Here is a 10011-nt window from a genome sequence, read left to right as displayed (position 1 = left end):
ATCCCAGAGCACAGACTGAGACAGACCTGCTCTCTTTACATTTACTGAATGTGTCTGAATGTTAATGAAGCTGCAGCTGGTTGAATTCTTGTGTGTGAACTCTAATAAAACTCCAGCACATGATAACTGATAGAACAACACTCACCACTGTACTTTGATCTCCACCTGTTGTATTAGACTGAAGTCAGTGTGAAGCCAGTGACTCAGAGCAGCCTGCAGGGGGCAGCGTCTCTGCTCTGCTCCAATCAAACCCACATGATCACCAGGTAAGTTCCCCAACAGGTGGAGCTGGAATGTGGCCGTCCAATCGGAGCAGCTACGCGGGAGGAAAACACGGAGGCCTACGGGAAGACGTTTGTCCCTGTGGCCTTCAGACATGTTTATCAGAGGATGTAAGGACGGACACTTTCTGGAGTCAGGCCTGATTCACTACCTGCTCCTGCTGTTCTCCTTTAATGTGTTTAAATGTGATTAAAAGATTTAACAGCAGTCAAACTTGTGGTCAGTGGGATGTGAGGATTCAGAGGAGAAGCCCCGACAGTATCAATATGTGACAGATCAATAATGAAAACTATTGTGTTGTGTGTTTGACTTTGAATGTATTGATGTATTAATGTAGTGTGAGAGGGACGGGTCTGCTCACATGATTAGAAACAGCAGCAAACTGAGATGAAGCTGATTTATGTGAGAAGTGATGTAAAATGATCCGTGAACACAAATCACAGCTGTGTGTAGAGTTTTAACAGTCTGTGGTGTCACAATGAACAACAAGTGAACACTGTACACACTGATCAATGTGTCTGATCACATTTAAATCAATCAGTCACATCTAACAGGAAGTGAGTGTTTCTGTCACTTCCTGTGTAATCTACTGCGGTAAAGCTCGCTAGAACATTAAATCGATGTTGTGGTGAACATGTGTTCACATTCATTCATTCAGTCTGTCAATAATGAATCAATGTGAAAACATATTCACCACAACATCGCTTTTATTTTGAAATTGGTTCCTCGTCGCTCGTACCGTAATGCCTAGCATACAAGCGCACCGCGAAACAAAGTGCGGACTCGCTTTACATCCGGTGTCCTGTTAACTTTCACTTTGTGTGCTCGGTGTGTCGCAGACTGACAGTTGTGTCCGTGTGAAGCTCCAGCTGAAGGTAATGAAGACATTTGAAATGTTTGACTCGTGAACACAAAGTGTGCTCAGTGTAGTGACAGTAGAAACACAACAATGTGCCTCCATCTTCATTTCTACTAACTCACTGTGGCTGTGTGCAAATTCAGGGGCTGCAGCCTTCAAGGACGCGGCCTTTGCGGCCCACGGAGGCCGGGTTCTTCAGAGAGACCTTGAAGGCCTCGTCCACCGTTGTTAAATGGGACGGTCCAGCCTTCGGAGTATTTCCTGGTTGCGTCACCAGGTGTTCATGCATTAAAGTCTGTTTTGGTTCAAATCTATCAAACGTGTACATTTATTTATGTGTGTACAATGTGTCAAATCGAAATTGAATTATCAACATTATAAAATAAACATTAACCCATTGGTGAATAACAACTATATTTACCATAGCAGTACCAGTGTCACGTATTTTAACTGAAAGTTAAACTTTGGAGGTTTTATAGTCTCTTGAAGTTTAACATATCTGGCGTTGGATGTTCAAATGAGTTAGAACCGAGTATAAACCCATTACTTCTGTTTCGGGACTGAGCAGCGGTGCGCAAAGGATCTTGGGATATGTGAGGCCGCGAAGGATAGTAGCGGTGCGTCCTCCTAAACGAGGGTGGGGAAGGCTGCATTTGTGGGCTGCATGTGGAGCAGCCTATGAATTTGGACAGCCTTCGCGCAGCGTTGTGACGTAATTGACCTTCAAATGCGCCCTTCGTGGGCTGCAGCCCCTGAATTTGGACACAGCCTGTAACTTTAAACCAGCCACCATTACAAGTGTCCGCCATGTTGAGTCCAGAGTATAAGTGGAGTCAGTTTATCGTCAGCTGTCCTGACTGTGTAGACCCACTAGCCGGTGTTCTGGATCAACACGGGACTATGTTAACTGCCGCCGTTCAGCCGAATGCGTCTGTGGTTGTCGCAGCTTCAACACATGTTGAACACGGGAAGAGAAGACGTAGCTGTCCTCAGATGCGCCTCTTTGTTCAGGCTTTCTCTGTGTAAAACAAACCTGATCTGTAGTTGGGCTCCTGTTTGAGGAAACGTGTCTGACCCTCAGTCGCTGTATGAACGTTGCTGACTGTTACTGAAGACGTTGTAAACAGGAAAAGGGAGAGTTGCTCTTCCTGTGACGTGTATCTCTAATAAACTTTTATTTAATACACTTACTCGTCCTTGCTTCCTGTTTGAGTAACATGCACCACATAGAAGAACTATGAACCCTCTTAAAAGAAAAAGGAAAAAGACAAATACGGGACACGAACTCATTGAGGGAACAAAAAACTGTCCAGCATCAGAACTGATCCACTACACCAGACAGACCAGAGACAGTCTGCAGCATAGCCTCTCTCACTCCTCACAGCCACCTCCTGGATGCAGAAGGTGGCCAGATCAACTTGTGACCACAGTGTCTATGCACCACTTTGGTACTGTCATGATTTCTAACACGAATAAGCTGCCAGTTGGAAACAGTCAATTAAAAACTTATTGTGTTGTCACAAATTCTTGATGCAATCATCTGGATATAGTACAGTTCGAAGAACCCCCAAAATAATAAGACCAAAAACTGTGGTCCACAGACCCTGGCAAGAATACATAGGCATCAAACTGCAAATTTTTTATTCAGCACAGGCCAAAATCAAATATGTCTCAGACAGGCCATGAAAGATAAGCAACGTTTATTAGAATATACAAAGGTTGTGAGTAACAAAAGTACAGATATATGGAGAAAGTAAAAGCAAGAGGGCAAAGATCCATGAGGGCTCAAGGGTTTGACAATCCATCCATTTTCAGCTTTTCTGGGTCGGGTTGTGGTGGCGGCAAGCTCATGAGGGGATGTCACTTGAGGCAGCGCTCAGAGTCGGTGTCACGTGCAGGCAGGACACACAAACTCATGTTCCAAGTTGGGTTTCCCTGCACACACCCAGTGGAACCATGAGAGACTTGCTGTGTATTCAATCTGAAAGAAGATATGTAAATGAGATTTTTAGAAACAGGACATCCACACTTCATGTAAAGAACTTAAAAGTCTTCCTACCCAGTTATCCACAGGTGTCTCTGAAGGGTCCCTTCTCCCACAGAAGTGGCACAAATGTGCCATGTTGTCTATTAAGAGATATTTCAATTTCACACTGGTTCAAGTGTTTGCAGATTTTTCAGTTAGGTTGATAAATAGATTGAAGCTTACCAGATTGATCCATTAGTGTCAGGACCAATTCTCTAGGAATGTGGTTGATTCCCACCTCATCTACTGGAAAATCAACCACTTGGTTCTTCAGCAGTAGCTCTGCAATCATAAAACACAGGTTACTGTCAGTGAGACTCAGTTTGCACATTTAAAATGCTTCATAGGGTACATGGTCTTACTTCACTGTCTCGTATGTCCACCTTGAAAAATGAAATCTTTTTCTTCCGCATGAAGGCCCGAAAGCAAAAAAGGAAGAAAACTGTTAGTTTAAAATACTTAAATGAAATACATAATAAATCCTGGATTTTCTGACCTTGTTGAATCTCTGCACAGTTTCATTGAGTGGGAGTGGCTCCAAAGGGGTCAGCAAAGATCGTCCCTCCTTTGGATACGTGGCCTTTTACAGATAGGATACCTCAATGCACAAGAATTGATTTGTGCAATAGTTGCATAAATGACAGTCATCAAAGTGCACTGATGACCAAAGACCAATGTCGATCCGATCAGAATGTCCCACTCCAATACATCAAGTGAGAATTTCAGATTTAAGATGTGTAACTGTAGTGAACACCTTTGAAAACAACCTTTCTTCTCACCATTCTCGTCCACCTTGACGTGCCACTCCACATAGATGTCATTTCATAAGAGTCAATGACTTGGACCTTTGTGGGAACAGTTTTGGACACCAGTTCAAGATATCCATTCAAAATCTGCATAGATAATATTTAAATTATTAACTTGCATATCAGGCTCTGGAGATCAGCAGTAAGAAGGCTATAAGGCCCCACTTTAGCCTACAGGATCTCCACTCTGCTCCTCCATATATTCTTGAGTGCTGGAAATTTAAAACATTACAGTAATTTCAAAGCATATATAGTGTTATTATACCATGTCACATTACTGAACAGGATGTACCATTGTGGATGGGTTGACTCTCCGGTAACGTGGCTGCTGGAGGGTCACAGGGTTCTTTGATGGGAGAAGGAAGGTGGTCAGTTCGAGGATGTTGAATGGCAGGGCTGGATGGTGGTTGTGTGTGGCTGGTGGTTCTGGTGGGGCTGGATGGTGGTTGTGTGTGGCTGGTGGGGCTGGTGGTTCTGGTGGGGCTGGATGGTGGTTGTGTGTGGCTGGTGGTTCTGGATGGTGGTTGTGTGTGGCTGGTGGTTCTGGTGGGGCTGGGTGGTGGTTGTGTGTGGCTGGTGGTTCTGGTGGGGCTGGGTGGTGGTTGTGTGTGGCTGGTGGTTCTGGTGGGGCTGGATGGTGGTTGTGTGTGGCTGGTGGTTCTGGTGGGGCTGGGTGGTGGTTGTGTGTGGCTGGTGGTTCTGGTGGGGCTGGTGGTTCTGGTGGGGCTGGATGGTGGTTGTGTGTGGCTGGTGGGGCTGGTGGTTCTGGTGGGGCTGGATGGTGGTTGTGTGTGGCTGGTGGTTCTGGATGGTGGTTGTGTGTGGCTGGTGGTTCTGGTGGGGCTGGGTGGTGGTTGTGTGGGGCTGGTGGTTCTGGTGGGGCTGGATGGTGGTTGTGTGTGGCTGGTGGTTCTGGTGGGGCTGGGTGGTGGTTGTGTGGGGGGGCAAGCCAGAGGAGAGCTGCTACCTTTGAGGAGCTTAGCTGGTATTCTCTCCTCTGGCTCTGTATAGTGTGTTGACACAATTGTGAAGGGTCCCAGCATATCCAAGGCCATTTTTCTTTTTTTCAAAAAAAGTACGGGCTGTAGTGTGTCGTCAGGGGCTTCTTTGAGTGCAGGCCAAACATTGTGGCCTGCAGGTAATGGTCCCATGTTTTGGGGTGCTTATGGGCCAGTTTGTTGAGAGCCCTGACAATTGTGCATATTAGTCCACAAAACAGCAGCCATTTCATTTCACCAACTGAGTCTATACCATTCATGTCATAGGTGTATGATTACCTGCCAATATAATAATATGCATTGTACCTCTGAATGGTGCCATTAAGCTTCTCCACCAAGCCATTTGTCTGGGGTCATAAGGTGTGTGGTGTAGGTGAGTAAAATAGAGGAGCCAGACGAACAGTTTAGTAACTTTACTGAACTCTCAGTAGCAGGGTACATGTGCGTCTCGTAACATCGCTTCCTGAACTCTTCTTCATGCTTCTCTATTCAGTCTTAATCCACTATCACAATCTTACAGCGCCGCTCACTGGCCATACAGTGTAGTGTCTCAATATTACCGTTCCTGTCTGTGTCTGTAAACACAACAACTCCCCTGTTACTCATAGAAATACTACTTCTCCATATGAACAACTTTTAGCAGCAGTAGTAAACATTTCTCTTCTTCTGTAAGGTTACATTACCACATAACTTAATGCTCAACATTTCCCAGCTTGTTCTATTCGGTTTGTTAATGTAATATTACAACTGTAACAGTGTTAATGTAAACTGAAGTCATATCTTTCTATATACCACACTTAGAAAAGTGACTGTACCGTACGTCAGGTATTCCCAAACATAAACAAATGCTGTATACATATAAAATAAACCAAAATAATTCTTCAGGCATTTCACATAACCTTACTTAATAAGAATAACTGAAAATGTGACCTACATCAATTCAAAATGTAGCAACTGAAATTCACATAACTGTCACTTAATCAACTTCACATTTGTTTTGCTTTAAGCTTGGAGCTATTTCAACACGTAGTCTTTGGTCCAGGCTGGTTTCTGTCTCTCTCTCTGAGCAGTTTGTCTTGTTATGGTTTCAGCTGGACTGGTGGTCTGTACCAGAGCCGCACGAGGCATAAGCGAACTAAGCGGCTGCCAATCAAGAAAAAAAATTAGATTTTTTAAAAATTTATTTATTTATTTTTTGCTTGTGTAGCCAGGTGAACAAGAGACCAAGACTGTTTTCAGACTGTTAAGACAGCGTTTTATTATTCTGTAGGGAATTATTACTGTGTTAGCAGTTTCTTTTTGTTTAGGTGACACTGTCACTTTAAGAGCGGCGCAGCGGTAGGTTGCGCGAGATCGCGGGAGATCATGGGGGATCACGGCGTTCCCGTGCAGAGTTAGTTACACGGAAGTAGCAGTAGTGGGAGTGAAAGACGGACTGCTGATAGAGATGGGATTTATGGCTCTTTGAGGGGAGCCGGATCTTGGTGAGCCGTTCGTTTCAAAGAGCCGTTCAAAAAACTGGCTCATTTGATTGATTTTTATATTTATTAAGTTTTAAGAAGCCAGCTTGGTGGTAACTCATTTTATCTTGGAAATAATCACTGGGAGGTATGATGGGGTGAGATTTGGAACAAAATAATACAAAATTAGATATCCCACCAATATCTGAGTTTGAATTATTCTGAAATATTGATTATAACCTCATTTGACATGTGTGGACTAGATTTTAAAGTCTGATCTGGATTCATTGTAAATATTCCACAAGGTTGCACCATATCACTGTCTTGCACAAGAGAAAAGTGCATCCAAATGCTGCTCCGCTTCCTTTGGCTCATTTTGTCCAAACAACGACGTCAGACACAGGACAGACTGACTGTCCTCCTCCTAATTAAGACTGCTGCAGCTGCTCTGCTGTCCCAGGCAGGGGCAGTCACGTGTTTCTGTTTTTGCAAAGGCAGCGTGCACAACTCAGGTGGCCTCGTGCTACATTTGCATATCTAATAAGCACCGTGCAGCTGAGCTGCCTCCTCCACATGTAACTTTTTTCCCTCCTGTTCTCTGTCCCACTCAGGGAGGAGCAAAGGAGGAGCTTGTGTGTGCATCTGCGTGAAACACACAGTGATATATAAATATATATATATATATATTTTAAAAAAAGAACGGTTCCCAGCTGCGATTCGGTTCCCATCGTTCATGTTAATGAGCCGTTCAAAAGAATCGGTTCGTTCTTTAACGTCACAACACTAACTGCTGAGGTGTGTATTTTGATGTCGCGTGTGAAAAATATCCCCATAGATAAAGCACAAGAATAACTGTTTGCATAAACTGTGTCCATTTTTATGTGTTTGATGAATTTAGAGGGGAGATAGAGCGCATTGAGGTCAAGGTGTGGGACTTGGTGCACGAGCTGCACACAGGAGTGCCAGTGAGTTTAAGACTATTCACAAAATGTGTTTTAAGCTCATGTAAGAATGTTTACTTGAAAATGTATTTTGTTCATTAGTGTAATTTACAGTATGTTTTCTGTGAACTAAAGAATATGCTGTAATGTGACTATGAGTGTGGCTGGGAAAATGTATTTATTTGTTTTTCTGTTTTTTAGTTTATTTATTCAGAAAGAGCCGCTACTGTTGTCTAGTCAAGTCTAGAGTCACTTTTAACTGGAGCAAATGTCTGGGACACAGAGGTAAGTGTTTGAAGTTCATAAGCTAACTGAGGTTTACCGTCAGTGTGACGTACAGTGAGGAAAAATATTTTGTTTGTTTGATACTGATGACCTCAAATCCTCAAAATTGCAGTGTTAATGCTGTTTCTTTTATAAATTGCAGTCGGAGAATAAAAGACCCACAATAATTATTCTACTGTGTCCGGTCTCCTCATTTATGACCTGGCCACACTTATTTACAACAAATGCAATCTCTGCTGTTGTATTTTGTTATTTTTCAATTCAAGTTCAGTAAACCACACTTAGTGCTTCACTTTGAATATGAAAGTTTAAAATACATTTGTGATTTTAGTTCAAGTTAAAAGGTGACTGATTTGGTGTAAATAACAACTATATTAATACAGGGGTCTACCAAGCCCAGGGGGCCAGCGGTCTAGAGGGGCCAGGAGCCCCAAAACATTTGTGGCATGTGAGCAAGGATGGATTGCTGAATGAGCCTACCGGGCCCAAGAGGTCAAGGGGCCCTGAAGCCCAAGTCGTTGCGTGAAGTCACTACCTCAATAAGTCAAAAAGCAAAAGGCGATGAATCTGAACAAATTGAGGTATTGCCCTTCTCCAGCTGGCCATCCCAAAAATGCACCAGAATACAGGAAATCACATCTACCAAATTCAGAATTTTCTAGGGGAGGGCCCCCAGACCCCCCTTCCCCCATTTGCACCCACTTTCATACAAATAAGGTAGGGGGGTCGTTATGCATCTGTGCCCAGGAGGACAGTAGTTCATAATCCGTCACTGTATTAATACGATTTATAATGTAACATTATAGTGTGACATTTGTGTCAATAATTGTCAAGCACAGGTGACTCCGCGGTGGTGGGAGGGGGGCCCCAAATCAAATTCTGCTTAGGGCCCCCAAAAGGCTTGGGCCGGCACTGCCTCTGGTGCACTTACAGTACAATAAGTTTCAATACATATGGGTCAAATGTGACTCACAGCAGCTTTTATATGCTAAAATCAGGAGCAGCAGCGCTGATCAAACATGTTTATGCATTCTGAGTCATTTCAGTTAAGATCGTGTCATTTATGGTTATTTCACTGTTCTCAAATATCAAAATGGGTCAAAATTGTTACACCAAAAGGAAGTAGGGGTTAACAACACATAGGCCTAAACGTTTAATATATACATCTAATATTGTGACTTTGTTTCCTCTTTTGACACAGGACAACATGCAGAAAAAGTTCTGTTTTTTTCCTGGGAGGGTAAACGTTACTTTCCGCAAGGGACCTCATGGGTACCTCTGTCAGGATCCAACTGATGAAGCCAAGCTCATCAAAGACAACCCTTCGCTGCAGACCACAGTCAGACAAAATGCTCTGACTGTGGTCCATCAGAGAGGAAGGGATGCCTCAGAAATGACAGAGGTGTTGAGGGAATACATCCTCCAGTTTTGAAAATATAAGGGGAAATCCCTCCAGTGGCTCTTGGAAAATGATGTAGGCTACACAATCTACCTCATCAAGCACACAGTCAAAGAAGAGGCTGCATGAGTTTCCATGACTGAGGGGCACAACAAGGCCAGCATGTTGTCCTTCGTGGGTTATGCTTACAGCTTTAATGAAATACACTCTCTCCTACATTATGAGTCGCAACAGCAGCAACAGCAGCAACAAAAACCCCAACTGACTAAAACATGCCTATCCTGTGGGAAGCCAAAATACTGGCACCAAGGGGATGGATCATCGATTCATCACTTTTTTCAACAAGGACCTGTACGATACCACTACTGCTCGACAAAGGTCTTTAAAGCCTCTTCTGCAGAGGCCCTGACAAACCCAAGAATGACCTTTGAAGAGTTGGCACAGACTGACTTCTTTCAGCGTGAACTGCAGTTGACAAAGAGCAGAGTGGAGGACAAAGCCGAGAAGAAGAGGAAACTCTCTGAACCTCAACCTCGGGGACCAATGTGGCATTTCTGAAGCAGGGTCCAAACAGGAAACACACTCACACAGGGTTTCCAGCAGTGGCAGGAAGGTACATTTATTGGCCAGCTAAGGTTGTTTCCTTATACAGAGAAAGGGCCACGACAAAAGAAATGACATGGAGGGAGTTTCAAGCCTCATCATTTGATGACATGGAAAAGGAGAGGTGGGCAGCAGAGAGAAGGAAATAACAGTTTTGGAGGTTTCATGTAGAAAATTTGTCATGTTTGTTTAGCACCATTCTGTTGCTCCATTCATTCCTTTCAGTTGTTCTTCCCTGTGGTAGAAGTTTTCAATTCCAGTATCCACAGAAGATCAAAATCATATTGCCATTATTTTGGACAGATAATGTGATTGCAGTACAAGTCATGATGAGTGACAGTGTTCATATTTG

Source organism: Pagrus major, chromosome 5 (assembly GCF_040436345.1).
Source record: "Pagrus major chromosome 5, Pma_NU_1.0".
Classification (NCBI taxonomy): Eukaryota; Metazoa; Chordata; class Actinopteri; order Spariformes; family Sparidae; genus Pagrus; species Pagrus major.
This window is presented reverse-complemented; position numbering follows the sequence as displayed.